A 27,045-nucleotide genomic window follows, 5' to 3' on the forward strand; every position below is an offset into this window, starting at 1 on the left:
GAACCCAAAACAGACACAGAAACACTAATAGTGGAGAATTTGATAAACAGTCTCTAAACGAGGGCAAACAACTCAGGAAGTCCAAACACTCAATCTCAAATGATCCAACACTAAAAACTGTAAAAGCAAAACATAAGTGGAACTGTGAAACATGGCAGGAACAAACAAGACTGGACCAAACTGAACAGACGACCTGACGAAGAGAAACACGGAGACTAAATACACCAGGAGGCAGGGGAACACAGGTGAAACACATTAGGTGCAGACAATCACAGGGGCAGGAAACACTACAAAGACAGGAAGTAAAGTAAGAGATATAAGGAAAGACGTTTCAAAATAAAACAAGAAACAAACAAAGAACTCAAAGTGCAAACAAATACCCAAACAGAGGATGTCATTCAAGAAATCTAAACACAGGTAAAACAAGGTAAATGTCCATCAGATAAAAGAAATCCAGAACAGGAAAAAGACATTACCATAAACAGGCTATGAATTGTTCCGAATCGTGACAAAAATAGTATCTTGCATATTATAATGCATGTAAAAGTGTGTTAAGTTTAAAATCCAAAAAAGAAAGGTGTATTTAAAACAGGTTTCATTCTGCAGACCCAGTGGTAGAACTGACACTGTCAGTGGAACATCTCCTCACTTCCTTTGTTTTACTCTGTTGCATCAGCGTTGTCAAGCTGCTGGAGTAAAGGCAGAATGATTGATAAGATAACAACTCACCTCCAGCAGGAGTTCTCCTGTGTGAGTGTGTCCTTCTTCTCACTATTACTTTGTATCCCTGTCTCCTTAAAGTATGTTTAAATGCAACAAATACATTTGAAGGAATTGTAATTATGACCATATTTTAATTGTAAAGTCATCCAAGTTGTTTTGCACAAATGAAGGAATAATTTGGGATTCTATACCAATAATAATAAAAATAATGGGGGCTGTTTCTTATAAAATGTATGACAGTTAAATGGCTGTAAGTTAATTCTCAGGAGACGGAGTTGAGATTTTATAGAAATGGAAACTGTAGCGTAGCCCAACTGTCACATATGACTTGTCCATCTTGTGAAAATTCAAGGTCTTTAAATGTGTTTTTTGGTTTTACAGAATATAAAGTATGAATGTATTATATACATCTGTATGAGTTCCATTGATCTTAGTACCCATTGACGGTAAGTGTGCTTCTGTCAATTATCTGCACCAGCTCATTGAGTCAAGGATGAAGCATGCGTTTTTTGAAGGTCACCAGATAACCCTGATTCCCTTGTGTCACAGAACCTCTCTGCTCCAAATGGAGTATAGAACACCAGCGGAAGACTGTCTCAGCTGAGGGATGGCGGCGGAGCAATCAGGCCAGAGAGGTGGATCTATGGGTCGTCTGTGGCGGTTTCAGCAGCTGTGGAAAATCATGCAGGAGACAATCCCTGAAGTTGTCACGTCGGTGATGAATCTCACCAGGTTCACAGTCAATTTTGGGGGATTTGGTTTCACAGCAGTTAAGGGGACGATGTGTGTGCCCCAGATGTCAGAGACTGAAGTTTTTCATCATGGCTGACTGAAGTTTTTTTTTTAAATGTTAAACATGATATTTGTCCTTCAAAACATCTCGCAAGGGTTCCGGCAAGCTGATTTATTGCCTATAGTCAGAAAAGCATCAACGCTCACTGAATGATTCACTATCTGATACAGGAGCAGTTGACTGACAAAAGAAACATAGAATACAATAATAGTAATCTATTCATAGTGCACTTTTCAAAATCAAAGTAAGAGTGCTTCATAAGGGAGCAGAACAGACAAGTCATAAAATCATCATTAAAAAGAGAATACGAACAACTTGCGTGTTTGAAACTGATACAATAAGGAGTTTTAAAAATACTTTTAAAAAAGGAGGTAGAAGACAATTCAAAGTAAAATCAGACTCAATAAAAGTATGTCTTAGAAAAAGGGATTTAAAAATAAAAGTCAGTCAACCTGATTTTCTCAGGTAGATCATACCAGAGCCTTTGGGTGCTGACTGCAAAATCTGTCCCCTTTAGTTTCAACTGGGTTTCTTAATACAGAAAAGACTCTTGACGATGATCTTCCAGGACATTAAGTGTGTTGGGTAATAAAAGTTCAGAGATACAGGGAGAGAGGACACAGAGAGCCTTAAAACTCATCAGTTTAAAACAAATCTATTCTAAAAGATGCTGAGAGCCAAATAAGAAAATTCTTTCAAGATGAATTAAATTTGGCTCTTAATCCACGCTGCAGCCATAAAGAAAACATTTCATTCAGAAAATGTACACAAGTAAAGTTGGCTCACTATGGTTTGTCCAGTCAGCTACAGCGGCAGTATGATCTGAGAATTTGAAGATGTAATTGTTGGGCTTTTATCTTCTCGACCCATTGGTCTATGTTATGATCTGTTTCTTGCGGACCCAAAGTGCAGAACACAAACACAGCAGGAATATGGTAGTAAAAAAGGTTTATTGTTCAATAGCTGGAGCTGGGGTGGTGGTGGAAGGCAGTGGGGATCCAAAAGTCCTGGCAGGGTGAGGCCGGAGCAGATTAAGTTGAACAAACTAATGGTGCGCAGCTGGTTCTGTGGCAAAAGGGAGCACGGGGTAAATAAGCATAAAAAAACAAGAGAGGTGAAATCACAAAGCCGAGATAAGTTACCACACTGGTGAACGGACGATCTGGCGACGACAGGGGAGATGAGCTGAGGTCTTATAGACTGAGAGGTGGAGTTGATGAGGAGATGAAGCTCAGCTGCGCAGGTATTCAACAGGAGGCCCCTCCCAGCTCCAGGTAGAGCCACACAGGAAAGGAGAAACAGTGGGGGAAGGGAAAACACAGAGCACAAAAAAGGAGGTGGAAAACCTGGTCCTAACAGGTCTATCAGTGGTCACCAACCTTTTAGAGCCAACGATCACTTTTTAATACCTAACGTAAGCTGAGGTCTACCACTATGATATCTTCCAAAAATAAACACTAAGGAGGGTCATATTTATTATTTTGGGAATTTCTGTGAAAGGCTGAATGTACAAGCATATATATACACAAAGAAAGGCAGTTGTGCAACTTCTATTCAATGCACAATATTCACATTAATATCAATTCATATTTATAGCATCTGTTCAATGCACAATATTTAGCTTCAGTTGAACAAAATGTTATGCAGAGGAGCTGCCAGAAATTTGAAAACAAGGTCTTTACAACAGAAAATCTTACAAATAGGTTTGTAACAATAAACAGACTCTCAAAAGTTCAGAAATGGGGCAGAATCATTACAAAAGAACAAATAGAAACACAGGACCCTAGGGGGCTCCTGTGTTCCAGGCACTGAGATCAAATCTACAACTAAAAGATGTACATGAGATAAAGTTCTCTAAGTGCTTAGATATATGTACCTTCACTTTCGTCTAGCCCATTTCAAAAACAGGACAATTTGAAGTGATGTATGTCAAACATAAAAAAACATCAAGACAAAATTTAAAAGCAACATAAGACAATAAAAGCTGACGTCTCTTGGTTCTGGTTGAAAGCCTTGCAGCTGATTTCTTCACAGTTTGGTATCAATCAATAGATTTGTGGTTCAGGCAGGTAAAGAGGCTGTTACCGTTATCAATAAAGTGGTGAGCTGAAGGCTCTGTCTTCAATAAAATTGATCGTGTTTTCAAGTTTTTTAATATTCCTAAGATGATAACATGCTTTGTGGTGAGATACTCACAACTTAAGTTACAAATCAATCCAGACACAAAGACTCCTCGCAATGGGCTTGATATGTTCAGCTAAGGAACTGTCAGATGTCAGATATGTCATGCCATGTGGTCATGTCCAATGATAAAGATCTCTGCTTTGTTTGAGTTGAAGATAATTTTGGGCAGTCCATGGTCTGTGTGTCCAACAGACAGGTATATCTGTGTAACATCAGCATAGCAGAATTACCACTTCAATGTTTTATGTCTAAGGAGAAGCATGTACAACAGTATAAAGAAAATAAAACTGGTCCCAAAACCAACCTCTGAGGCACACCATATTTAACAGGTGAAAACCAAGATAAATAGTTGTTCAGAGAGACACTGAAACCTCCTTCTATCTGTCAAGTGAAATGAAAACCATACCAGGGTTGTACAAATTCGCACACATTGACTCAGTCTGTCTCAGAGGACGCTGTGATCGATCATGTCGTTATGGTTGTTACGACTGGTTGTTATAATGCCAATATTAATAGTGATACTTATAGAGGTAATTATGTTATTAATGAAAGCATCAACAGTCAATAATAATAATATACTGTTAAAAACGGAGAAAAAACATGCTTTTACAGATTCCACTACTTTGTTAAAACCTTTGTTGGTATCAGGAGTGCTGGGAGACACTGTCTTGTAATAATAATTAATATTATTATTTCTATAGCACCTTTCAAAACTAGAGTTACGAGATACTTCACAAAATAAAATATAAGTGCAAAGTTAACTAATCCTTAAAATCCAACAAAAGAAATATAAAATGAAAAAACACATGATCCTGTTTCTGGGATAAAACTGGAGTATGGTAGCGTTGAGGGTGATAGGGGCTGTAATTGAAGCCACTCTATCAGTATAAATAATGTAAAAACATTTCCAAAATCTGCATTACTTTCAACTTTGGCATCAATCGCAGGGTAAACAGCTGTAGGAAAAATGTAGGGTTGTGTTGATGGGCAGAAAGATGAGAAACTCTGCTCTTGCATCCTTAATTACATATGTATGAAGTAATAATAACTTGTTCATAGAATTGTCTTTTTATCTAAAGATCTGCTTTCCTGCATCAACGACAAAGCTGGTCTGTAACTACTTCTAAGTTCCTGTGACGTCCAGGGCATATGGGAAGCAACATTTAAAAGATTAAACCAGGCAAAACGAAATGAGGGAAATGGATTGTGGCATAGGTCGATGCCACCGGGGTCTCCCCACAGCAACCAGAGATAAAACAATTACATTCAGCATCTTTATTTTTAACATAAATTCACAAAACTCTTTACTTAAATGCTCCAGCAGTTTCTGCTGACATGGCAGCTCAGCTCTGTTACTCTCATGTGCTGCTGCCTTTTGTACCAGAGGATCAATCAGCTAACAGCACTCAGCTGCACGGACTAATCCCCTGGCACAGGTGGAGGTTCTCTCTGAGCCCACACGTATATACAGAATAATTCAAATTTCAATCATTGAAATTTTATTTACAATTTAAGAAAAATAACTCAACAGTTCAGTGCAGAGGATGATCACAAAACCTAAAAGACGACACTGTTAAAGTTTAGGCCAAGTGTCAATGGAACAATCAACCTCCCTCTTAAAAAGAAGTGACATCAGCTCCAAAGAAACACATCATGAGCAAACAACCGTGCTCAGACCAGCAAAGCACAGTGTGCGGCCATGTTTGCCGGCAGCCTGCGTAGAAAGTCCTGACTTTGTCTCTGTAACCTACTTTCTCCCAACTGAGCTAAAGTAAACCTCATGGCTCAAATACGAAAGAAACAGAAACAAATTTTTCACCCATGTCCCCTCCACCCAGTCAGACAGTCCAGTTTAAATGATCGACTCTCCAGTCATTAAGTCATTAGCCCAATTATCTAACTTTCCTTCAGGCTACAACTAGCCCCATAATTTAATTATGTTTATAGAACTTGAGAGAACACACTAAAAGAAGGAGAATGCCGCGTTCTTTTATACCATTAAGATACTCCTACTCTAATGTGTCTAAAGTATTTTAAAATGTTTGCACATTCTGATTGGTTTGTGCTCCCTTGCCTCGGCTGCTGTCACAGAAATAATGCACCTGTGTTTGCGGTAATATATCTGTATTTTATTATCCATTTATTAATTAGATTTGTTTATTATTTATAGTTATGAGCGTTCCAAAATTACCAAACATGCAGGGAGACTCATTTTGCACAAGAAAACCAATGTGAAATCGCTCAAACCTTTAACAGCATAGAGACAAAGCAGGTAACAAAAATGATTATATTCAGACAGCCCCAGGCTTGATTAAGTCAAGGTTCGTCATTCAGCTGCACAACTAAATGTAGTCAAAAATACTTCAGAAGTGTACAGGGTACAATGCAAAGTAATGGATGGACAGTAAAAGTAGACTACACTGACCCTGGAGCACCCCGCACCCTCAATTTAATATAAACCCTCGGCAACATCATTCCATTTTGTAAGCGAGCTGCGACGTTACCTGTTTATATTTACATTATTACTCAGATATTTATGGGGTCCTGGCAAGGAGAAGTAGGTCAGTCAGGATGCAATCCTTTCCAAAACGCTGCACACGATAATGAGGTCAAAACGATGTCTCATGCTCAACGTCAGAGACAGCACTAAATCAAATTTCATATTTGTTGTTTCTCTGGATCTGTTTCAGTAGAGGAGAAGTTGTGAATGAGAGGTAGAAATAACAAACTGAGGGGTTACACAGTGTAGCGTCCTCCTTTGTCCCCATTTAATCATTCTTAATAATAGAGGTGAGATTAATCACCTGGCCTGTTTGCCTGTAGTGCCAAAGGGAGAAAAATCGCAGTCAGTAGGAACTGAACCAAGTCAATCTATTTTCATTTAGGTATATTATGCTGTTTTTTTTAATCACCTGTAATAAATGAGATTATTATATGAGAGCATGGTATTGAAAATTATACAAGTCTGATTAATTACATTTCATTTAGCTGACACTTTGTTCCAAAGCAACTTACAATAAGTGCATTCATCCATGAGGGTACAAACAAGCCCGGCGTGTGCAATTGTGCTGCCTGAGGCAAAACATTTTTTGCTGCCCCTCTTTTTGCAACGGACCATACCAGCAACAAGACACAAACGCCAATATGCCGTACACATAAAGTGCCAATGCAATGCTAGTGTGCAAGTGTCAAAAGTAAAGGATCCATATCATGAGTCATGACAGCACAGGTACAAAGGCTGAATTATCAGCACCGCACCTGTAGAGGGAGCGACACGTGAAGGAGAGGAACAGAGAGACAGAGCAGAGAGAGACAGATGTCTGTCTGAGACCTAACCATGCATACCACGCCAACACCCCCCCCACACACACACTACGCCCAGCCTGTTATAGGCATAAGTTATTGTACTGTGCTGTTGCTCATTAAAGGAACTTAACGAGAGAGAAGTCTGACTCTGTGTTTTAGCAGACACGCTTGTTGTGTTAGCGGTCTCTAGGCTCGGTAGTTCAGCATCATCCTTGCCGACACTCCCGGGATCAATATATTTAACAGCGAACCCCTGTTTTTGGGATGCTTGCTCTTTCAACAGTCGCCTCTGTTTGTATTCACAGCCAGACAATTTCAGTCGTATAGACATGCTGCTGTCTTATCCTCTGTGTGTTTTTTCCTCTCAAAGACAATCTCTGATAAAGTTAAACAGAGTTAAATTAAATCACACATTGGCTCTTGAGAGCTTGGGGTGGGAGACGGTGAAAGAGGCAGCTGCAGTTGCAGCGTGATTGACATGTTCCTCAACCATTCAAATTTCAGTCAAAACAGTCTTGTTTTTATTTCCAAAGCTATCCTTAATAAGAACAAAGATGGGGATTCCACTGTCAGCAGAGGTTTTAACCCTAGAACACTAATGTGGGGGGATTTTCACCCATGCGATTGTGGTCAAGGGATTTTCATTGTGTTGCTGCTGTCTGAGTGGCGTGGGTCCTTGGGTAGCTTCAGTCTGCTCACTGACGTCAGGCTAGTTTCCCTGCTCCCATCCCTGGTTTTTTCAATAGTCATTTTTTGTTTATCTCTCCCAAAGTTGTCAGTGATGCAGGGAGACTGTGCCTTCACCGGACAAGGCTCACATGTCCCAGGAACGGGTGGACCGAAGAACAAGTTAACAAGAACATTATTAATTTTTTTAGGAACTTTTCATTAACGATTCCCTAATTTTTCACTAATTTCCCCCATGATACCTTTTTTTCGTTTTATGAAACGTTGTATAGGGGAAAATAAAAGAAGAGTACTTCAATTTGCCATGTATTGTTGTACTTTAATATATTTCGATGAGAAGTATATTATATCGGGTAAAATATACCCGACGTTAGTGATGGTGTTACTAACTGTTCGTTAGTGGTCTAGGGTTAAATTTGATTCTGTGTTCAATGAGCTGTCTTAGTTTCATGTATGTCAGGATTACCTCCTTGCCTTGGCCATGATCTTTTTGAAGGTATTGATTCATCTGATCTGGCATTGTACATCAAGCATCTCATCAAAGTAGACAAACAGTTTACCTATATTGAGTTGAATCCACCAATAAACCAGTTCCATTATCTTGGCAACATCAGAGCATCAGTTGCACACACACTTTTGAGCCTGAAAACACTGTTATAACCCATGAAGTAACTGGGGAGGGTACAAAATACAAAAACAAACATGTTCATTATGATTGATGGTGTTGATGAGGGGCTCATTGTTGGAAATGTTCAAATAATACTCATCCATAGATTCAGAAATACATTTTATTGCTGAGAAATATCTGGCTTTCCATCTTCCTGATAAAGGTGCTCGTTGCCTAACACAAAGTCAGAAAAGCTACTGCTGTGTTAACCAAGAAAATCTGCTGGATTACTATCCCTTGCCTGAATACACTGTTGATGGCGTTGCACTAATAGTTCTCCACCATTCTTCCCTCTCATTTTTAGGTCAATGTCTACTTTAGAGGAAGAAATCCGGGGCATCATCCTCAAGGCATTGACAGATCTCTCTGAAGAGACTCAATCACAGCTAATTTCTAGGCTTGAATGCCCTGGTTTAGAATCAAAAGACCTGAAATATGTACAGCAGGAAGACCTGACTGACCTCTTGCCTGTTATTCAGCTCTGGAAGCTGTTGAATGCATTTAAATCAGGTAAGGCAAATGTGTCTAAATGTGAAGTACAAGGCTTGCAGTGAATGCTAGACACCAGCTAAAACTGGGAAGTTTTTATTTTATTTCTACAAACCACTTTGTCCGGTTACCATATCCAGTCCAACATCACCAGCAGCTGCATCGTCTTCATCAGACTGGAGCAGCACGAGCAACAGAAGTTTCCAGATATCCAAAACTTGGGCAAAAAAGTTCAAAGTGCCGTGGGATCGAATGGTGCTGCAAATCTGTTCAGCCATTGGGAATTGCAAGAGACCCACCCCTGCAGAACGGCGGCAGATGAGTGCTGGTTGACGAAATGAGAAAATTTGAGGCTAGCCCCACATGCTCCCAGTGTCTCCCAGTTTGTCAAAATATTATGAGGCAATACCCCCAGAGTTTTGCTGACGTTTTTACAGATGGCTCAATCTAGGCTGGTGGTTATACTTCACTCCTTATTCTAGTGAAAACTCGCATTGAAAACTTAAACCGTGACGGCAGCTTTGCACACCACCAAGATGCTCTGGATCCAGCTCTGGAGCTTGCCATGGAAGAATGTTGGCAGGCAATAATAGAATACTTCCGCAGCAAACCTACAAACAAAGATGTCCAGACTGCCCTTCACCAGGGTGAGAACTCTGAGGTGGCACTCCATGTTGTCCAACTCCTGATGTCTCACTTTGCAGAGACTTCAGACGGACTTATCCTTCTTGCAGACATTAGTTTTTTTTTTTTTTTCTCTTTCTCATTAATATTGCATTGAATAGTTGGCATCTTATAAAATCAACTTATGAAACTAATATTCCCAGCACAATTTTATCATCTGTGCTGTGCAGTTGTCTTCCACTGTGGCTGAGAGAACCCTTAAGCCGGAGATAAACTTTCTGTTAACTTCGCCTACGTGTGCGCATGATGGCTGCTTCGATGATGGAGCGTCGGTTGTGCACGTCCTCCGAAATGAACGCTACGCTTACTCCAGATGCAATATGCACTTGACTGGTAGGGGCAGTGTAGCAGTGTCAATGGGCACAAAAGCAGCGACAACTATGGCGTAAAGTTTGGAAGACAAGCATATTGACCAAGTCCGCACTTACCTGCATCTGTACGATGTGTCATTGCCGCTGCACAGTGACAAATATGCTTGTCAAAATAGCTGGCGACAGATCAGTACCAAGTCGATGTGGAAAACATCGACTTGGGGGCAGTGCCAATGGCGGGTTTTTTCCACCAATCATCAGATGCCTCAGCTGGCTTAGCAATTTCATCAATCATCGGTCCACTGAGACCAATTTTTCACAAAATAATACAGTAAGTGTCTTCCCACCAATAATGTAGCAAAGCTGTAATCACAATGTTTCAAATGTTAACGCCATCAACAACTGTTTTTTAGTTTAGTTTTACAAATTTTACACGTGTCAGATATCAACATTCACATTGCGTGCCAGGTGTTAACTTGAAACTGCGGCTCTAGATGCCAAATGAAGAGGACATTGGCAGTCCTTCACCGAGCCCTACATGTGACCTGGATCCTTCCCCCGGTCCGTCTACCTCAACATCTGAGCAATCATGTGAGTCCTCCTCTGACTCCTCTACTTCATCCAGAAAACCTACAGTCCAAAAAGAAGAAGCGAGCCCAGGAAATGGATGCCGTTGACACTGCCCTCCGGAGGCCACGGACTGACAAAAACATACCTGGATATGGACAACACCTGGATCTGTTCAAGTCCAAAAAAAGGACTCACCCTACCCCACTGTCTAAGTGCCCCTGAGCAAGGCACCTTACTCCCCCAACATCTGCTCCCCGGGCGCCGTCCGTGGCTGCCCACTGCTCTGTGTGTTCATTGTGTGTTGAGCCCTACTGTGTTCACACGGATGGGTCAAAAGCAGAGGACAAATTTCCCCCATTTGCATGTAGTGTGTGCATGTGTGTGGGACCAATAAAAGGAATCTTGAATCTTGAAAATCAGAGAAGAGACGTGTGTATGCCAGAATATATACAGCAGCTTTGGAAATTACATCACCATATTCCTTCAGGGGCTGCCTCCACCTGATTCACAGAGACTGATGAAGGCAATTAAGCAGCTTATGCAATGTTATGAATAAACACACAGCACCTTCAGACTACTGTTTTTTTCAGGTGCTTTGTTGGAATCAACCCAGAAAGAGTAACAAAGGTCAGTCTCCAAGAGGACAGGGAGAGTCATTCAAAAGAAGTCCGTAACAGTCAATACTCATGTCTCCACTCACCTGAAGAAATAAATTGACTGAGTGGAATTTCATTGGTCAGTCAAAGCTCGCTACCCAGGTACAGCCACGGTTATTTACCATTCTCTTCTTCTGTTATGGTTAGGGCCACCAAATATGCTATAATGTACACAAAAAGAGAACATGTTCACCAAGTTGTCCCAGGGCAGAAATGTTAATGCAGGATTTGATCAGTTCAGCCTTTTAACGTTACTGTGTAACGGTCAGTGGTGTAAAGTAACGGAGTAAAAGTACTCTGTTACAGTACTTAAGTAGTTTTTTTGAGGATCTATACTTTACTTGAGTATTTATATTCATCAGGACTTCCACTTTTACTCCACTACATTTGAAAGAAAAAATATATACTTTTACTCCGTTACATCGACATTGGACACCTCGTTACTCATTACAAATTAAAATCTGAATATAATTGTCAGTCTCTCCTCACCATATTGGATTATCTGGACTGTGCGTGTTTGCACGAGAACAGACGGTGCTGTCGCGAGGATAACCTGAAGGCGGGACGGGAGATTAAGCCATCAACGCGACTACACAACCATGGCTACCTCGTCTAACACTGATGAAGAAGACAAAGCATCTTCTTTTGCAGAAGAACAAAATGAACCACACCCGTGGCCGTATCTAGCTATAATGTTTGCTTTCGTAGGGATGAAAGATACATTCTACAGAATGAAGTGCCTCTTGTATCTGCCTAAGGACACGGAAATAATGGCGTTTCAAAACTCTCCGTCGAACCTCAAAAAACACATTTCAGGTAAGTGAATTAAGTAATGGCAGCCAGAGTCATGTTATGTCATGTGCCAGTAATAAGTAAAGATGCAATATTGTTGATCAAACATAATTCGCCAACGTTGAGGCCAGCAGTTCACGTGGACAAGCGCACGGACACACACACATTATATTTACTTTTTGTTGTGTCGACAGACTGTGTAGGGTAACTACCTCTAGTGAAAGCCGACAGAGAGGTAACTCTAGCGAACGTTGACTACTTTATTCACATGCAAGCACGCAAAAACACACTGCAATTCCGAAAACCCCAAGTGAACACTCCTGCAAAAGTCTAGCTAGTAAAATATAGTTTGCCAACAGATACAATTGGCCATTAGGCCATTACAAAGTAGACACGTGCATGCGCGTCCAGGTATGGTCCAAGTGTAGGCGTGCATACACAAATTGTATGTTCTTTGGATTGCATGTAGCTCATAATTGTTATAGTTCACCACATTTACTGCTATTTGTAGAGTATAATCTTTCTGCTGAATGTATGTATATTCTGTATGTCCGTTGTCTGAGTCCAGTTGCTAATTTATTCTCCCATTTATATTCTCTGGCTGCAACATATAGTTACATATCCTACCTCAGTAACTTAGGAAAGATGCAATTCTATTTATATGCAATTTCATATATACCATCGGCCGATATCATTGGTAATAACTGTTTACCCTACCCAACTAGTTTTAGTGTCAATTTCTGCTGTGAAAGGGGTATTAAAATGTATTAACAATAACATTCATATTAAAACAAACTGTAGGCTGCCTGTCATTGTAATAACTGCTGTGATGTCTTGAGCATCATTTAAACTGATATTTTTCTGTTATTTTTTTGATGTAGAGAAAGCATGCAAATCATGAAAAAAAATACGAGGAGCTGACGTCACTGAAAAGAAAACAGGCTTCGGAAAATGGGACTTCCATCCTCAGACAGACCGCATTGGTGAATGCCAGATGTTATGTGCAGATCTGCTCCTTGTTTTGCAGTGCTCCTGGAGCTCCTCCTTCAGCCCCTCCTTCTACCTGGCACCTGCTGCTGCCTTAAAAGCCTGGGAGGCTTCACTCATGGGGGTTCGCTAAGCAGGGCTGGCCGCATGGCTCCCATTCACCAGTCTGATTACCATTCGTAACAATAAACCCAGTTTTCTCATATTTAATCCTTGTTTGTCTACTTTATGTTACTTCCGTCGAGCCGGGTTGTAACATATTGGGGGCTCGTCCGGGATCAATCTGGATGAGTTATTTTTTTTTCTATTTTTCCCCTAGACAGAGTAACCCGGTATGCTTTGGTGGTGTTTGGTAGGGTGGCTGTGAGCAGCTTCTTGTCATGGTGAGTACGGTGAGCATTGAATCTGAGTGCTATGATTTTAAGTTGTGAGTGATCTCCCTGGTTAGTTAGGGAGTGTGCCAGCTGGGCAGAGCAATCTGTCCTTCCATCGGTGCACTATTTGTTATATTTATTTATTCATTTATTTTTTTTCGAGGTAATCCTGGGTGGAGACTTGTTCTCTGGTGGGGGCGAGCATTTCAGGGACTTGGTCACATGGCTGAGGTTAACTGAGTTTTGCTTTAAAGAGGCCTCGAGCCCGGCACGCCTCAGAAGACAGTTAGGGTTAGTTTGAAGTTAGGCAGGTACCAGGGGGCTTGCTTAGATGATCATTTGCACTCGGAGGCTTGCTCACTGTGCTCAGCAGTGATTGATTTGTAAAGTTATTTGAGTTAGTGACTGCTTTATGGGGACAGTTGTGGTAACATGTCCAGGGTCCTAACTTTGTTTTGTATAGCTTGTGGATTTGTCAGGTGCGGTGTGTGTGGTGTCTAGCTTGACTTGGTGGGCTAGTTCTCCCGGAGGTTGTTGTTGCCTTGGTCTTGATTACCAGCAGGGTCCATTTTGGTAATGGGTTTTTATGGGTAATATTTTGTGCTACTTAGTAGCTAGATGGGAGTTACTAGGCCTATCTCTGTGATCATGGGTTCAAGAATCATTTAGTAGAGAGAATTTGTGATAAGCTGTAGTGTTGGATGAGGTGTGTACTGGGCGTACTGGTTTAAGTTTAAACCTTGGGTAACGGCGATTGGTGTATTTTGGTTATGTTTGGTTACTGAAGTTATCTAGTATGGAGGCTATCGATGACTTTATTAGTGCACCCTCGGAGGAGTTGCTTTGTCAGCTCACTAAAGGACAGCTCCTTAGCCTTGCCAGCCATTATGACATTGAGATTGCCAGTGGTGATAAACGTCTTAAAGATAATTTAAGAGAAGCACTTAAGGCTAGCCTAGCAGAAGGAGGCGTCCTAAAGCCGTCTGCTTTACCAGCATATCAGCATCAACTTGATCTTCCTCAAATGTCAGATGCTGTGCTGGAGTTCAGGTTGAAGGAGTTGGCGTTTCGAGAATTAGAACTAGAGGATAAAGAAAAAGAGCGTATCCTTAGGGAAAGACAAATGCACCTAGAACATGAGCGTTTCCTAAAAGAGCTTGAATTTAAGCATGCTGCTTTGAGCTCATCCAGTTCTGCCTCGGCTCAGTTTAATGTAGCGAGCAACATCAGACTAGTACCTCCATTTGCTGAGAAAAATGTTGAGAGGTACTTCGCTCATTTTGAACGAGTGGCTACTGTGTCCGACTGGCCAATACATGCCTGGACATCGCTTTTGCAAAGCGTTCTGGTGGGAAAAGCACAAGACGCTTACACTGCTTTAAACATTGAGGATATCAAGGACTATGAAAAAGTTAAAGGTGCTATTCTAAGAACTTATGAGCTCGTTCCTGAGGCGTACCGCCAGCGTTTTAGAGGCCTCAGTAAGCTGGATGAACAAACTTATGTTGAGTTTGCAAGAGAAAAGGAGATCAGTTTTAGCTCTTGGTGCAAGTCACAGAAGGCGGAAACTAAGGAAGATCTTAGACAATTAGTTCTGCTGGAGGACTTTAAAGATTGTCTGCCTACTGCCGTGTGTACTTATCTCAATCAGCAAGAAGTGACCACTCTTGATAAGGCTGCTGTTCTAGCAGACAAGTTTGTATTGACGCTCAAGGTAAACTTTGATAACGACCAAGGTGAGCGAAAAGGAAGGACTGGTTTTAATAGACCTCGGTTTCCAACCACTTCCTCCACCAGCTCAAAACCTCCTCCCACCGTTTCTACAGCTTTCACTAGAAGATCGGCTACTGTGAGTACTCCATTAGAGAGGACTTGTTTTTATTGCAAGAACAGTGGTCACTTCATTGCAGATTGCCCTGTCTTGAGTAAGAAACAAGAGTCTTATAAGCCTGTTGCCTTACTAAAAACTGTGAAAAATGGTGCTGTCATCCAAAACATCGACCAACCCGCTCAAAAGAGTGAGCTGCCTGGTTCTTCGTCTTTTCTTATGGATGGTTTTGTGTCTCTTGTCACTGATCCTTCAACCAAGCAACCGATTAAGATTTGGAGAGATAGTGGAGCTTTTCAGTCTTTGATTCTACAGGACCTCCTACCGTTTTCTGACCAGTCTAAGTTGGGTTCCAGTGTCCTCATCCAAGGGTTTGGTGGGGGGTATCTGTCTCTACCTATGCATAACCTTACCCTTGAAACTGGTCTTGTTTCTGGGGAAGTAGCTGTAGCTGTGTGTTCAAGCATTCCCATTAAAGGGGTGTCCTTCATCTTGGGAAATGACCTAGCCGGTGGTAGGGTGCTTGCGGCTCCTGAGGTTGTTCCTTTTCCTGTAGTGTCAAAATGCCCAGATGATCTTGAGAAGCAATACCCAGAAGCATTCCCTGTCTGTGTCACTACCCGTGCCATGTCAAAGAAGAAGAAACAAGACAAAGAAGCTGATTCTGATATTGCACTGTTTGACACATTTCTGGCGAAGGGTGACATGTTGGGATTTGGTAAAGTGTTTCCCTCTGGTAACGAGCTCAAGTGTGAGCAGGGGGGAGATGAAACCTTATCTTCTCTTTTTGACCAGGTTGTTCCTGATGATGAGATGACAGCTGTGTCTTGTTGCTATTTTGTAAACAATGGTGTGTTAATGAGAAAGTGGACTTCTCCAAAACTGTCCTGTCATGATGATTGGAGTAGTGTGTTTCAAGTGGTAGTGCCAAGTGTCTATCGTCAGGATGTCTTGCAGTTGGCTCATGATCATTGTCTTGCTGGTCATATGGGGATTAAGAAAACTTTAGACAGAGTGCTGAGACATTTCTTTTGGCCTGGTGTGAAATCTGATGTTGCTGAGCATTGTAGAACATGTCATGTGTGCCAAACTATTGGTAAGCCCAACCAGAAGATTCCCCCAGCTCCTTTACATCCTATCCCTGCCATAGGAGAGCCTTTTGAGCGTATCTTGATTGATTGTGTTGGTCCCCTTCCTCGTACTAAATCAGGTAACCAGTACTTATTGACAATCATGTGTACAGCTACCCGGTTTCCTGAAGCTACCCCTCTACGTAGAATCACTGCTTCAGCCATTTCCAAGGCCCTTATTAAGTTCTTTACAGTGTTTGGCCTGCCAAGAGTTATCCAGACCGACCAGGGTTCAAATTTTATGTCCCGTGTGTTCTCTCAGGTTCTCCAGCAGTTGTCTATTGAGCACCAGACTTCATCTGCTTACCATCCAGAGTCTCAAGGGGCCCTTGAGCGGTTTCATCAGACCCTAAAGTCCATGTTACGAGCCTACTGTAAGGAGTTTGAGAAAGATTGGGATGAGGGAACCCCTTTGCTCCTCTTTGCAGCTAGAGAGGTCACTCAAGAGTCCCTTGGCTTTAGTCCAGCTGAACTGGTGTTCGGTCATACTGTGAGGGGCCCTTTGAAACTTTTGAAAGAGAGATGGTTGGCAAACCAGTCCCCCGCCACAAATTTGCTAGACTTTGTTTGTAATTTTCGGTCAAAGCTGAACAAGGCATGTGAGCTGGCGAGGCAGAACTTGGGGGAAGCCCAAGGACGGATGAAGGGGTGGTATGACCAAAGGGCAAAGCATCGAGCGTTCTCTCCTGGTGACAAGGTGTTGGTGCTGCTGCCACCTCCGGGATCTGCTTTGCAAGCTCGATTTAGCGGTCCATATGTGATTGAGCGTCGGGTGGGTGAGTTGGATTATGTGATAAAGACTCCAGAACGAAAGCGTAAAACACGTCTCTGTCATGTTAATCTGTTGAAACAGTACTGTGAGAGGAGCCAGGCTGGGCTCTCAGGGGTGAAGACGGTTGCTGTGCTGAGCACTTCGATTCCTGTGGGTGAAAAGGACATTGATGGTGTTGTTGAACGTGGGGTCTCTCGTGCTAGGCTTCCGAACTCAGAAATTGTAGCCAATTTGGAGGTCCATCTGTCTTATCTCGAGTCATCACATCGGTCCGACGTTATTGAGGTTATTTGTAAATATCCTGCCCTGTTCTCTGATGTGCCTACTTGTACCAATGTTCTCCAGCATGACATTGATGTCGGGGAGGCTGCACCTATTAGGCAACACCCTTACAGGGTAAATCCTGAGAAACGCCAGCTGATGAGCAAAGAAGTGGATTACATGTTGCAGCATGGCATTGCAGAACCTAGTGTTAGCCCATGGAGCTCCCCGTGTTTGCTGGTTGATAAGTCAGATCGCACACCTCGATTTTGTACTGATCTTCGCAAGGTCAACTCTGTCACAAAGCCTGATTGCTATCCTCTTCCCCGTCTAGATGATTGCATTGACAGAGTAGGGTCTGCAGCTTGTGTCACTAAGTTAGACCTCCTGAAAGGCTACTGGCAGGTCCCTCTTACTCAGAGAGCTCGTGAAATCTCTGCCTTTGTGACTCCAGATGACTTCTGTCAGTATACAGTTATGGCTTTTGGAATGCGAAATGCACCTGCCACATTCCAGCGGCTTGTTAACCTGGTGTTGAAAGGGGTTGCAGATTGTGAAGCATACCTTGATGACATAGTTATTTATAGCTCCACCTGGTCTCGGCACATAGCTCAGGTGGAGGAAGTATTTGGTAGGCTGGCTGCTGCCAATTTGACTGTGAACCTTGCCAAGTGTGAGTTTGGACAGGCCACTGTGACGTATCTAGGGAAGGTTGTTGGGCGGGGGGAAGTCTGTCCTATCGGCGCTAAAGTAGAGGCCATTTGTTGTTTCGGTGTTCCTACTTCTCGGCGTGAGCTGAAACGGTTTCTTGGCATGGCCGGCTATTACAGAAGTTTTTGCAAGAACTTTGCTACTGCGGCTGCCCCCTTGACTAGCTTACTTAGCCCAAAGGTCCATTTTGTGTGGACAGAGATGTGTCAGTTGGCATTTGAGAATCTGAAGGCCCTGTTGGTTAGTGCCCCAGTCCTGGCTGCCCCTGACTTTAACAGGCCATTTAAACTGGCTGTCGATGCTAGTGATGCTGGGGTTGGTGCTGCCCTACTTCAAGACGACTCGTCAGGGGTTGAGCATCCTGTTTGTTATTTTTCAAAGAAGTTTGACATTCATCAGATGCATTATTCTACCATTGAGAAAGAGGCCTTGGCTCTTATCTCTGCTCTGGACCACTTCGATGTGTATGTCTCTTCCAGTCAGGTCCTGGTGGTCTACACCGACCATAACCCACTTGTGTTCATCGGCAGAATGAGGAACTCCAACCACCGGCTGATGCGATGGAGTCTGTTTCTGCAGGGCTTTAACCTGGAAATAAAGCACATCCGTGGAAGGGACAATGTGCTCGCAGATGCCCTTTCAAGGTCATAAGTGTCAGAAGCATATGTGATGCAACATTTCAATTTATTTTGGTGTTAATTTGTTGTGTGTAACTTGGCGGTTGCCTAGAGCAACCGTTTTAAGGGGGGGGGTGTTATGTGCAGATCTGCTCCTTGTTTTGCAGTGCTCCTGGAGCTCCTCCTTCAGCCCCTCCTTCTACCTGGCACCTGCTGCTGCCTTAAAAGCCTGGGAGGCTTCACTCATGGGGGTTCGCTAAGCAGGGCTGGCCGCATGGCTCCCATTCACCAGTCTGATTACCATTCGTAACAATAAACCCAGTTTTCTCATATTTAATCCTTGTTTGTCTACTTTATGTTACTTCCGTCGAGCCGGGTTGTAACATATATCCATCTCTCAAAGCTCAATAGACAAAGCTGTGGTTAAGTTTGTTGTCAGAGGGCTCCAGCCATTTTCTACTGTGGAAAATCAAGCCTTTAGAGACTTTGTCACCGATCTTCAGCCTAATGCAAAATTCATCTCAAGGGCCACCCTGCATTCAAGAATTGAAGATGTTGCCAAGAAAATGAAAATATTGGTAACTGAGGCCATGAGGGCTGTGGATCACATCGCCACCACTACAGACTGCTGGTCCGTTAGAAGAAGGAGCTTTATTGGTGTGACTGCCCACTGGGTGGACCCTGACAGCCTAACTAGACAATCAGAAGCCCTGGCCTGTAGACATTTGAGAGGTTCGCATACCTTTGATGTTTTGGCCGCCGCACTCAATGACATCCATTCAGAATATGGAATCAGGAACAAAATTGTGAGAACAACCACCGACAACGGTTCCAACTTCCTAAAGGCTTTCAAAGTTTTCGGGGAGGAGACAAACAACAATGAAGTCCGTGGTGATGCAGAACCAGGGGAGGAAGAAGAGAATGAGGGTGAGGAAGAAGGGGAGTTTGCTGAAGTGTCAGAGATCCTAAATTAGAATGATGGCTTTGAATTTGAGCTCCCAAAGCATCAACGCTGTGCCTGTCATTTGCTCAATTTGGTCTCTACAGTCGATGCTGAAAAAGCAGCTGCCAACGATGCATACAAAAAACTGCATCGCTCAGCATTCAGCAAGTGTCATGGGCTGTGGAATAAATGTGGGCGATCCACTCTAGCAGCTGAAGCAGTGGAAGACCTCTGCTCCATCCAGCTGCTACGCCCACCCGGTGGAACTCACTGTTTATGGCTGTGGAAAGGCTGCTCAAGATTCTGAAAGACAAGGGAGAGACAGCTTTGAGAGATGTCTGCACAGAATTGAAGGTTCCAATGTAAATTGGAATTATGTGTTACCTATTACAGTAACACATACATTTATATATAACTACTTGACTGTGATGGCCGCACCAGCAACCACACACACTGAAACTCTGTAACGTGGTGGTAACCTCTCTTAATTCCTAATTTGCTTAGTTTGTTTCTCTTTGCACACTTTGTTTATTATATAACTGGACACATTTTGGTTTCATACAACATACTTTTATTTATTAAATCTTTTTTTCTGTGATAATTAATCAAGTTTTCTTTGAGTTACCAGCTCCTGGGGGTTGCTGCTGCATCTGGCCATTCATCAAAAGGAGGCCCAGCTGCAGCAGACAACCCTAAATGGCTTTAAGCACTAATTGGACTGCACCATGTCTCGTGTAATCATGGGGAGGGACATTATTTCCTTATTTCAATTTTTAGTTGTTAATCTTTGATTATTGTTTGATATTTATATTTAATTATTTTCCCTTAGTTAATATTATATGGTCTTATACTGGGGTGTTATGTTGTGGCTGTAGTTTGTTTTCAATGTTAGTATGTCTAAGTCTATCCCCCTTTTTTGTTTTGAGTGGCTTGACCAGCCACCATATATGTTCCCCTGGGTCAGTTGAGGGAGTTTTTTTTGTGGTGCTGTTAACTGGTCTCCATCTGTTACTGGAGGCTAGTTTGGTTAATTGACCTTTTTACTGGCCCAAGGGTTGTGAAATTTATCTTCTTGTATTTTTGTTAATGGAAACAAAATTAAAAGACCATTTGTTCAAAGAAACTATCTGTGGCTCTCTGGTCTTCCTGCTCGGTCCCTGACATTGACCCTTTTGAAAAAATCGGGCATATGTAGTGATCCCTAAGGGAATATTATTTATCCACTTTTGACCCATCATTACACATACTGTTCAGCTTTCACCATCCTACCCACTACTGCACTCTAGTAGTGGTAAAAATATTTTATTGCCCGAATAAACTGAACCACAATAGGAACCGGTAGACAACCCCAGAATTGGCTACATGATTTACTTTCAAACCTTAAACCTTATAGATTAGTAAGCTATTGATTATTTGGATAAAATATTTACGCACAATGGTAAAACACAGTGATGTTTTGTGAGGTTTAATCCAGTTGAACTCACGTTCCTAACTTAGTATGTCACCACCATGAGCCCAGTCGCCCAGGCCATCAACATCCTTCAGGCAGAAACAAATGTCCAGATGGGATGGCTGCTTCCGACTATTACCCTGTTGAGTTCAAAACTGGAGAAAGCCAAGTTCCATCTACTGCAAGCCGTTGGTTGAAGCCTTACAAGTGGGAATAAACAACCGCTTTGGCCACATGTCAACAGACCCTGAATAGGTTGCCGCTGCTATTCTCCTCCCTAAATTTAGAACTGCATGGACAAAAGATGATGCTACAATCAGAATGGGTAAGACAAATGAAGATAATAAATGTTGACACTTGTAAAGGAAAATTATAGAAATGTAGTGAATGTACATGAAATTAGGTTAATGGTATTTCAGCTGTACTAATGCTACTTTCAAACTCCCTGTATTTCAGGAATGGACTACATCAAGGAGCAGATGACGGATCCTTCCTTGTCAGGAGAAGCCACCAGATCCAGCTCATCTGATGAGGGAGACTTCTTCTCTTCCCTGAAGAGCTCTCACGTTACAAAAGACCGCTCCAAGCAATAGATGGATACCTGGCTGTGGCATGCAACTACACAAGCCAACCCTCTACCAAAGTTTAACCACTTAACCACTGCATTGAGTTTTTAGATCTGCTTATTTCAAAAGAAAATTGTCAACTTTGGTATAGGTTTGTAGTTGCACGGTGAAACGGGTCTCAAAATCAGACTTTATCAATCACTGTTAATATAAACGAAAAGAAAAAAAACGCTGTTGGGTTTTGTAATTTTATGCACTGTCAGTTCGTGTGCTACAAGTGTGACTTTAAGACCTGTTACATGGCATGGTTGTCATGGCAAAGTAACAATACAACCAAGTGGTTAAAGTACTTTGTTAAAAGGTTAAAGCTCTAGATTTCGACAGTAAACATTGCCATATAGTGTTTGTTCAGTAACAGGGGTTTCCCCGTCTCTCCAGCTCTTTAGTAAACAGAAAAAATATTTTCAGGTGGGTGAGAAAATGTTATCTAATCAGAAAAGAGTAATTCAGAAAGATGATTTATCAGCTTCAATTTGATAGTTTTCCAGTAACAATTTTGACTACTACATTTTTAGTTTCATCACTTCCAATGCCACTTGTTCATCATGTATGAGTTCTATATTATTTTATAAATAATAATTTAATTCAGTCACTTGAAATAAAGCATGAAGAGAACAATTTTCAGTTGTTTGGCTGTCTAGGCCTACTATAAAAAGCACTTTGCACTTTAAATGTTGGTACTTTTACTTTTGATACTTAAGTACATTTCAACACCAGATACTTTTGATACTTAAGTACATTTAATATGAGAATAGGTGACTTTAACTTTTACCGGAGTCACTTTCAGGGAAGATATCTGTACTTTTACTCAAGTATGGCTTTCAAGTACTTTATACACCACTGGTAACAGTCAATAGAATCTGAGCATACCCTGGATCAGTACTATTCCTAGGCCCAATCCCAAATTATGGGAAAATATTGGATTATCATGCAAAAAAAAGAGCGCTAGCATTTTTTGTATGGTTTTTGTGAAAAAAAATCACTATAATACATTATATCAATATTAAACTAAGATATTACAATCATTATCGTACTTTTTAAATCCTTATTAATGGAGAAAATACTACATTTGTGGGTCTCTCTCCCAGCTTGAGGTTGATTCGCAAGGCATTCTGGTAGCCGAATGCCGAGGGCTGTACGGCCCTAACACTTGGCCCTACCCCTTTGTCCCGCCAAGTATTGGGACAGCCTAGCCCTACCTGGGAACGGGCAAAACAGAGGGTAAGGGCTAAGGAGTGAAATGGATGCACCTAAGAGGACACAAAGCCTTTTTGGTTATTTTCTCATGCATCATTCCCCCCAAGTGTATGAAAATGTTTATTACTGTTATCACATTTAATGAAAAAATTATAACTACCATGTTCTGTTGGCACACTAAAATTTCCAACTGTAATGGACACCTAATTTGTTAAAAAAGTATTTCAGTTGATGTTGCCTTTTGATAAATAAATGTTGGGTAAATTGATCTTATATTTTGTAAGTAAGTCTCTTCTTTCTTAGATGTTTTTATAGCTTCATTTTAGTTAACAAAATCATTCAGTGTGTATACTTTGAATAGAGAATCACTTTAAAATAGCTAATCAAGGTTCTAGTAAAGGGATATAATTCGTTTGAAAGCTAATCTCCACATCCAGCAGGTTGAGACCCAGAGGGTCAAAGAGGACATACTTTTAAAGGATGAAGTGATCAGCAGTGTCCCTAATAAACCGAAATAAACTTGGACCTTATGGCCAAACTGGGATCCATCAAGACAGAGATTCTCCAGAGGAGAATGAATGGGAAAGTCAGTGCTCTGAACGACTGTGTGAAAACTAAGCAGAAAGACGAGGAGCAGCTTTAAGAAGATAAAGAGCTTGAAAAAACTCTGTGACACAGACGCAAGATGGAGGAGGACATGAAGCTCCTGGTCCATAAAAATATTAAGCTGCAAGAAGTGGCTCTGATGTCAGACAAAGACAAGGCAAGGATTAAACAGCAGGAAGAGAAAGTGAAGAAGGAGACAAGAAATAGACTGAAGAAGGAGAGGAAAGAGAAAAAGAAAAAGAAACAGGAGAGGAAAGAGAGAGAGATGGGAGAAAAGGAGAGGACCCCCCCACCCACATGCCAACACTCCCACTCCACTTCCCTCCCTTCCGTCCTTATCCTCTACCTCAAACCTGTAAATATCCAACCCATGTTCGTTTTGTACAGTACGGTTCCATATAGAGTAAAACAGATGACACAGTTGTGGATACCGTGTGATTGACACCTGGTCGATGGTGTAGGTGGCCATTCAGAGTCCTCCTACAAATATAGTTACTTCTGGTTTCAAAAACCTAAGATGGTGCTGAACTAAATGCAAAACTCAAGGCTTCCATACATAAGTTCACAAACCAAACAAGCGCTGTTTAACACTTGTATGGTTCTATGGAACACTCTGAGTCCAATGTTGGCTAGTAAATAATGATAAAAGTTTCCTTTTAAATATCATGTGGCAAAACTCACAGTGGGTCTTAGACACAATTTTAAGCATGATTTAAAGCATGATCAACAGCCAACGGGGGACAATTAAAATGTCCTCTGTTGGCTTGGTGGTCCCCTGTTGGATAGGTACTCAAGTGTGCGCACATGCACACACATAAGCCAATATCCTGACACTCCCCCTTTTAAAGAGCTCCAACCATTAAAATTGATTGTTTTGGCCAAAAGACATGTTCAATATTGAATCAGGCAAATTATAAAATGTCATCTGATAATGAGTTAAGCAGGAGTTTCTATTTCGTAAAATCAATGTACAAAAATCAAACCTGGCAACATGAGCGTCAAACAAACCAGCCTGGGATGAGAAAATACTTTCACCTCTGCTTAACATTTCCTCCATTCCTCACCCAATGTTCTCTCTATAATAAGATTAACTTTCAAAAGATCCCATAATCCATCAATGACATTAGCTACAGAATTCCATCATGCCAGCAAGTCAAAATACATTACCGATTAAATATGGGATAGATTAGTCTGGCCTTGAGCCTGCCATGTGGAGATTGCATGGTACACTGTCAGGGTCCCCTTCATTACATACCTCTCTTTGGTGATGAGAAATGAACACAGTGTGTGGTGGCAGCATTGTGGCTCACTGGCTGACCATTTCGGGCTCGTCTCGGGACATCTTCCCCACACTTGCCATCTGTCTTGGTTTCATTCTAGCTCTCTAAATGGCGTGACTCACTAATGGCTGTGTGTCAGAGATGATGCTCCACATCCCTCCCCAGCAAGGAGTGTCAGGGAGGGAGTCAAGCAACCGTGCAATTGCTAATGATCTGTAGGACTCGCTGGGTTCCTGATTGATTATTTAGTTCTGTAAAGCCTTTCCTTTAACTGTAGTCCTGGGATTAGAAAGTGTTTATAATAGGTTGTACACTGTCTATAAAAATTGTTGTCCCCTTTGCATACAACATAAGCTAAGTATTAGTCAGCTGGCTGTTCCCCAACAGACTTTATTCAAGTCCAAAAAAACAATCTTGTACACTGTGTACTGAGCTGACATTGACTTTTGCATGTAGGTTTGGTAATTGGTTCTGAATCACTTTTTATCTGAGAAAAAGAAAGCCGGGGTCTGGTTGTGTAATAACCACAACCAATTGGTCATGATATCTGTCTGACACTGTCTTCACAAGCTGGAGAGACACCAAAGCAGAGACAATAGCAGGAAGTTATATAGCTAGTCCTCGAAAGGTCGGCGTCTACCAGTCGTCAGGCCGTGCACGTACATGGGGTATTGGGGCGTAGCTTTAACGAGAGGGCCGATCAGTTTAATAAAAAAATAAAGTGTAGCCTACTCTTGCTAGCTTTTCCAGGCATACCAACCCTGCCTTGAAATTGAATACCCCAAAACTAACAAACTTGTCTGAAGCAAAAAGTTTGCCAATATAGCTGCTGACTGGGCTACTGACTCAGTGAGACTAAATCTCCATTTGCAATGTATCAATGTCCCATGATGCAAAAGGCCAACCCTGATAAATGGCTGTCCACTACCTGTCCTTCATCAAACAGCAGACAAAGTCTGTGGCAAGCTGGTAAATAAAGTGGACCATCTAAGCCATAGGCACAGTTATAAAAAAAATTCTAAGAGATGGTGGAGACCAAAACAGAGGTAAAGGCAGAGTTGAAATATGGTCTGTCCTGGCTCCTTAATGGTGGAACGAGCTCCCCAATGACATCAGGGTTAGGGTTAGTCTACTCTACTCTTCACTCTACACCCCAAACTGTAGAGTGTTATCTTTTTTTAAGCTTGTGTTCTTGGCTGGTGTCAACAGGAAATATCAACTTTTCACCTACATGTAACAGTTACGTGTGCAGACGTCATTTACATTTTTTAACGCATGTCTCCCATGGCAGCACTTCAATGTGTATGCATGACTGTGACTGGGAAAGCATCTTAACATCAGTGATCCAAGATGCTAAAAGGCTGATAAATAGATTTCATGTAACAATGTTAATTTACCCATCTGTTAGCATTATGTATTTATAACATCGAACAATGAAAGTAAAGATAATTCAGTAGAGACTTTAAAGAGTTTCGCTGCTGCTCATGACAGGTGTTGAAGCACAAATGAGAAAGTATCTATTAAATCGAGCAGCCACAGACAGTGAGGGCGCTGGGATGGCGTATACACATTGTGTGCAAGGCTGCACTAGCTGAAGCACACTGAAATGACAGCAAGGAGCTGTTAAATGGTATTTCAACTTGCCTGCCTGACATAAGCAAGATTGCTGGCTGACAGAAAGCCTGAGCAGATAACCGAGTGTATTCAGGGGCTGATAATAATTGTGAGGCAGGGACATGATTTGTGCCCTACAGACAGAGTGATGAGAGATTTCCCTGCAGCTCAAACTAAAATTGACTTCATTATAATTACATCAACAACAAATGTATGAAGTGATAGAATTGTAATCTCTGTTAAATTATTAAATTCACAAGTAAAGAACAATGGGATTACCAAAGTAGAATATTGTGCCCCTTTCCAAGCAGGTGAAAGAGAATATTCATATAATCTCTCAAGACTAATTATTTTAGAGCCCAATTTAGCAAGTATTTGAATTCATTACCTATTCCAGTCAAAATCTATCACTGACATTCACATTTATTTTTAGTCCCAGTCTGAATCACCCAAAGCTACCAACAACATGGTGCATTTTCATTCAGGCCCATTTCGTCAGAATTCCCCAGTTTTCTGCCTTTGCCCCTTCCCCCCCCCCCCCCGGATAAAATATTAATGCTGGATCCTTGACAAAATGATGACATCTTATCAATTAATGATGGGTGTAAAAGTGCAGGGGAAATAGAAAGCCCTAATGTCCTTTTTCATCTTCTGGGAAAAAAAGACTGATGTTGTGGAATATTTATACACCAGGAATTAGACCCGGCCTTTAGAGTGGTTCTCATTTTCATTGAAGTGAATGTCTGGTAAGTCACTACCTATATCACAGCATGATGTAAACCAATGC

The 27,045-nt window shown here is 41.7% G+C and overlaps 2 long non-coding RNA genes across 2 annotated transcripts; one reads left to right on the forward strand and one right to left on the reverse strand.

Moving 5' to 3' along the window:
- Positions 1-348: 348 nt before the first annotated feature.
- LOC117775226 lies at positions 349-10,793 on the reverse strand. Its single transcript, XR_004616217.1, has 3 exons — positions 10,550-10,793; positions 4,997-5,000; positions 349-360 (listed from the first exon to the last, which is right to left on the reverse strand). It is a non-coding gene; the product is annotated as an uncharacterized LOC117775226 (long non-coding RNA).
- Positions 10,794-21,664: 10,871 nt separating this feature from the next.
- On the forward strand, positions 21,665-25,772 carry LOC117775225. The gene is made up of 3 exons (XR_004616216.1): positions 21,665-21,838; positions 22,511-22,518; positions 25,761-25,772. It is a non-coding gene; the product is annotated as an uncharacterized LOC117775225 (long non-coding RNA).
- Positions 25,773-27,045: the final 1,273 nt, after the last annotated feature.

This window comes from Hippoglossus hippoglossus, chromosome 15 (assembly GCF_009819705.1).
Source record: "Hippoglossus hippoglossus isolate fHipHip1 chromosome 15, fHipHip1.pri, whole genome shotgun sequence".
NCBI lineage: Eukaryota > Metazoa > Chordata > Actinopteri > Pleuronectiformes > Pleuronectidae > Hippoglossus > Hippoglossus hippoglossus.